Source organism: Ochotona princeps, chromosome 29 (genome assembly GCF_030435755.1).
Source record: "Ochotona princeps isolate mOchPri1 chromosome 29, mOchPri1.hap1, whole genome shotgun sequence".
NCBI lineage: Eukaryota > Metazoa > Chordata > Mammalia > Lagomorpha > Ochotonidae > Ochotona > Ochotona princeps.
In genome coordinates, this window is record NC_080860.1 from 7,561,349 (window position 1) to 7,567,348 (window position 6,000).

Consider the following 6,000-nt stretch of genomic DNA (forward strand, 5'->3'; position numbering starts at 1 on the left):
AATTTTCCATATTTATTTTATCTGAAAGAGCAAAAACATAAGGCGGACAGAGATGGCCGAACAGCAGCAGTTCTCTTCAGAGGTTCAGTCCCGCAAAGGCCGGCGTGGCCGGATCTGGGTGGATGCTAGGAGCCGAGAACTCAACCCAAGCCTCCCCCATGGGTGGCAAGGACCAATTATTCAAGATGCCGCTGCTGCTTCCCAAGGCTGTGTGTTATCAGGAAGCTGGAATGAAGACTGGGGTGGGACTTGAACCCGGATTCAAGCAGGCATCACACGTGGCGCTTCACTACACTGCCAAATGACCACCCCCAAATTCCTCTAGGAGCAAAATGTCTCTGTTCAGGACAATTGACCACACACTATAAGAATTAAGGTTTTGTGAGTTCTGGTTCTAATGTTACCAGTAGCTTACTGATCCTGCGTGAGATTCATCTAAAGCTAAGCTTGCTTCTTGAGGCCAGATCAGGTGCAAGGCACGAAGGCGTGATTCAGGGCCCAGGGTGTGTGTGGTAGGAGGTCCGAGTTGTCTAGATTTCTGTAGATTCCTGGTGTATTTGCCAGTTATCCTGACAATGAGTCCTCTGAAGAGGCAGATGCTCCCTAAACCTTCCCACTGCCCATAGACCAGTGTTGTTCTAGGTTTTGAATAAAGTCAATATTACAGAATCCTTTGTAATCTTCAAATGATTGTGGTTACTATATTATTACTTAAAAGGTTCAGATTAAGTTTTGTCAATGGAATGAATATCCATTGCAAACTAAAGGGGATTGCTAAAAACACACCATGGCATTTAGATCCAGCAAACATGAACATTTAATTTCTCGTGGGGTGGGCGTCATGGTGTAGCATGCTAAACCACTGCCTGAGATGTCCACATTCCAAATCAGTCCCAGCCACTCTGCTTCTGATCCAACTTCCTGCTCACGCATCTTAGCAGGTTGCAGACATTTGCCGAATGGATTGGACTTCTGCTATCGATATGTGACACTTGGGTGGAGTTCCTGGCTCCTGGCTTTAGCCTGGTCAAGGCCTGGCTCTTGTAGATGTTATGGGGGCAAATCAGTAGAAGGAGGCTGTGTGTGTCTGTGTGTTCCTTTGTGATACTCTGCCTTTCAAATACATGTATCTTTTTAAACAATAAGGTTCAGAAAGATTTAGTGCTATGGGAAAATTCTTGATACACAAGTGTCATAAACAAGAGTCGGAATTAAACATGTAGAGTCTCCATTTGCAAAATGTAAGTCAGCGTATGCCAGCATTATAGAGGGACAGACCGGTAAACCATGGCTGCAGACATCACCCGCCAGCTGGCTCTTTTTGAATGGCCTGTAAGCTAAGAATAGTCTTTGTTTTGTTTTGTATTGTATTTCTAAAGCAATAGAGGGTTAAAAACCAGAATAATGAGGTTCCATTTGACATGGAAATTGTATGAAATTGAAATTTCAATGTTCAAGCCTCAAGTTTTAATGGAACATTGCCATGCTCATTCCTTGGTGTCTGGTCAGCCATGGCTTTCAAACTCCAATGGCAACACTGAACCAGTCGGACAGCTGCAAGGCAGAAGCTATTTCTACCTGGCCCTTAGTGGAAAACATTTGCCAACACACAAACTAAAGGACAGCCAGCAAGGAAACACACCAGAAGGTTCTACGGGGCAATGGTAGGACTGCACCAGCTTGGTCTTGGATTCTAATAATTTCTAAACATTTACTTATTTATTTGTCTGAAAGAGTGACAGGGGGACAAGAAGATGAGAGAAGGAGCAGGGAGTGGGAGAGGGAGAGAGAGAGAGAATTTGTATCTGCTGATTCATTCCCCAAAATGCCCGCAACACTGGGGTTGTACCATGCTGAAGTCAGGAACAAGGAATTCCATCCTATTCTCCCATGTGAGTGCAGGAACCCAAGTACTTGGGCCATCCCATGATGTCTTCCAGGATACATATCAATAAGAAGTTGGATCAGAAGATTTTCAGTTGGGGCTGGAGTTGCAAACAACAGCTTCACCTGCTACACAACAACACCTTTGTCTTCTTAAGATATTTTGCAATCTACTTTTCTGCATGCAGACTCCTAGATGCCTTTTTTAAAACAATTACCAATTGATACATAGTAACTGTATATGAAGATATGTCAAAGAACTCATGGAAAATGGAATTCAAAACAAGATTACTTTGGTACAAGAGCTTTTCAGACATATTCATGTGAATTTTTCAGAGAAAATACATATTACAGATAAATGATTTTAAAATCCCTTTGCACCAAAAATAATTTACTTTTAAATTTCAGTTCCTTAAAAACTGTGTCATTTCAGTACATGGATGCAGCATGTAATAATTAGATCATGTCTTTTAGGCATGTCTATCATGTCAAATATTTATCACTGCTTTGTGTTAAGGGTATTCAGAATCCTCTCCACCAGCCATGGAATATACTAGTTGACTTTTATCCTACTCAAAAAAAAAGTACATTTTTAAAAATAACATCCTGTGAACAGTAAACTCTTGTAGAAAATATTCTTTAGGGGCTAGGATGAATAGTAGGAGGTTCCAAGTAATCAAGCCAATAAAATGACCTTCTTCCTCCAAAACTTATAATCACATAACTGCTTTCATGAAGTAACTATCTAATATGTGTCAAACCCTACACATTCTTTTTTTTTTCCCCAGAAGTCAAACTCCACAACTCTTCTGTAGGGGAGCTGTTACTATCCCTTTTCTTAGCTGGCTGAACGGAGGCTCCAAAAAACAGCCAACTTTGCAAGACATATTGTGAAGGAGCTAGCATTGAGCCCAGTGTATAACCAGGAGTTCCTGACTTGCCTGTGCTGGAAACAGAACTTGCAGCCTGCAAGCTTCAGTCAGACCCTTCTTCCTCCAGGTGGCATGACAGGAAGACGTGGGGATGAGCTAAACATCCCTTGTGGAGTCCTTGCAGAGGTGTCCTTGAAGGCCGTGCATCTGTATGTCACAGCTGTGTGTGCTGTACTGTCACTTACCCTTTAAGACTCTAATTCAGCCATCATATTGCTTTTCCATAGTAGACGGGAAAAGGCCCCACCACAAATTGCAAGCATTGAGCTGAGCTGCTGACCAGATGTGGCAATCTTAAGGCACTTGACCTGCTGACTCATAATAGTTAACACGGGCTCCCCTAGAAAAGCCTGTAGTTAATAACATCCCCTTCTCCAGCCCCCAGGGACCCTCTGTTTCCTCCACTCCTATTTCCAATACCCCCAAGGCGTGCCCAGCACAGGATGCCTGGAAAACAGTAGGCTGATGCCTGCAGGAACACACGCTCCTGCAGCACCTCCAGTCAGGGTACATGGCACAGAGTCGGAGGTGAGAAGCAGCATGGGGGAGATGAGATAGGAGACTCAGAGGCCACCAAAGGATGGTTAAACTCTAGCAAGAGATGTAGACAAAGGGGAGACATTCTTTTGAGAGGCCACGTGTGGTGGTGCTGACCTACTCCAGATTTAACATGACACACATCTGCAGCCAACCCAAGTCCTGGGACCTTGGGTGAGTCCCTTAATCTCCCCAAATTTCTTCATATACTATAATATCATTTGCCACTCCCTTGAACTGCTTTGAGAATTAAGCCAGAGAAGGCAAGGACAGAGTGTAGCCCAGTATTTTGGATATGTGCAAAGCATTCAAGAAATACCAGTCATGTTATCGATACCACTGCTACTCTTTTTTCTGGTTATTATAGTTGTAGCAGTGACTGAGCTCGTTTGTTTGGAAGTGGTTGTGGTGCTCAAAGTTCCTCCTGAGTTAAGTGACGAGATGCAAGGGAAACTCTGGGAAGACTTGGGGGTCATATAAGGAAGTACAGGGAAGGTGAAGTCAACACGGGCTTCGACATTGCACACCGCAGCAAGCTGAGTCCCAGCTCTACACCAAGGCTGCATCTATGTGATCCTCACTTCCTTCATCTGCAAGACACACTGATGCCAGCATCCCTCTCGCTAGGACACTGGAGAGCTAGAAGATGCAGATTGAAATCACAACATCACTGCACAGCAGGAGTGGAAGCTCGGCGCAGGGCTTAGAGCATCCCTTGGGATGCCCACATCCCATGCCAGACTGCCCGGGTTTGAAGCATAGCTCTGTTCCCAATTCCAGAAATACCTTGGGAGGCAGCAGGGGATTGTCCAACTAGCGAGGTCCCTGCCACCCTCCTGAGAGAACCTGGAATGAGTTCTGCATCCTGGCTCCGGGTTTCGACCCGGCCTTGGCTATTGCAGGCATCTGGGGAGCGAATCAACGGGTGGAAGATCTCTCTCCTCCAAATACAAGAAAAATGAGTAGGCATAAGAAAACCCATCCCTATGTATTATTTTTCTTATGACTCTGAGTTCTCTGATTTGCTAAAGGCGTGAACAAGAGTCCTATGTTGGGCCCCAGCAGTCCCCAGAATTCATCACTACTTTGATCCAATTCTCGCCCTCACCATCACCCCGTGCCTGCCACCACCAATGGTCATCCCTCATGCTCCATCCTGGCTTGTCTCTGAAAGCCCCCATTGTGCTGTGTGGGGCCTGCATTCTGAGGTTTCTTAGTAGCATCACTCGGCGCCAGGAGCCACTGCTGGCTGCAAGGGGAGGTGCCGAGGTGCAAATAGGAACCAGATTTTTCCCTCCTTCTGAAGCCTTTCCAGGCCGTAGACTACTGAGCTGATCCAGCTTTCATATTCTGAATGACTGGGCCAGGCTTTGGGCAATAAAAGAAGCTTCTAGAAGAATCTAGAAGTCTTTAGAAGATGAAAATGGGAGTATAGAGAAAGCAGAGGATGCCTGCCAAAAGACTTATTTGAAAACGAGGTTGGGACAGGTTTGTTTGGCCACTGCGACTGGACTGATAGGCTTTCTCCTCCAGGAGAATATATCCTTGAGTGTACTTTAGGAAATAAGGAAGAGAATAGCCAGTTGAACGTGGCTTAAATAAAGAAGGTGTTATTGTCCACATATAGCAAGAATCCTGTCAGAGGCAGCTGCAACGTTTTGGAGTGGCTGGTTTGTAGCAGGGTCAAGGGCAAGATCGTATTCTGATAGCCTTCCCTCATGGTCACAAAACAGCTGCTGTCATCAAGCCTTCACGAAGTGAAATCCAAAGTGGGAAGACAAGGAGTGGTGGAAAGAGACTCTCTCCTTGCAAACCTGGAAGAAAACCTTTATTGAAAAGTGTGATCTTACTAGCTAGATTTGAGTCACTCATCAATTCTTGACCAATTATTAGACAAGGGAAACCATACGGGTATTGTGGCGGATGAAATGGGATCATTCTCTCTGAAACTGAGCTCTTTGCCACCATGAATGAAATTGGGATTTTGCTAGCAGAGTATGAAGAAAACACCACACCACACACACACACACACACACACACACACACACACACACACTGTGGTGATGCAGTCAACTCTAGCACCTGCTCCCAGCCATCCTCCTCAGAGGCCACAGAACACAGAAGATGTAATACAGGGTCAGGATTCTACTGTGCACTGTCATAAAAATAAATCAACGTGTCTGATGTGGCATCTAGTGTGGCACTGACCACTAGCAGGTGCTAAGTAAACCTTTCCTGAACCAGTGACCAACTCCTTCCTGAGCCTTGAACAGCGCTGAGGGTGCTCAGGAATAATTCGCCAAATGGACTGTGATCCCCAATTCTCGGAGTTTTTTTTTTCTGAAAGAAATTGATGAGCATCAATTTAATTATTCATCTGTGAGGCAGAGGCAGACAGATACCGCGTATGCTGGTTTACTCCCCAAATGCCTGCCAAGGCTAAGGCTGAGCTGGGCTGAAGCTGGGAGCCAGGCACTTAGTCTGGGTGTCCCACATTTATGGCAGGGGATCCAGCTACATCTCCTTCTGCCTCCCAGGGGGCTGTGTTAGCAGGAAGCTGGAATCACGTTTCGAGCTGGGAACTGAATCCGGTACTCTGATGTGGGATGCAGACATCCTAACCACCAGGCCAAATGTCAACTCTGGG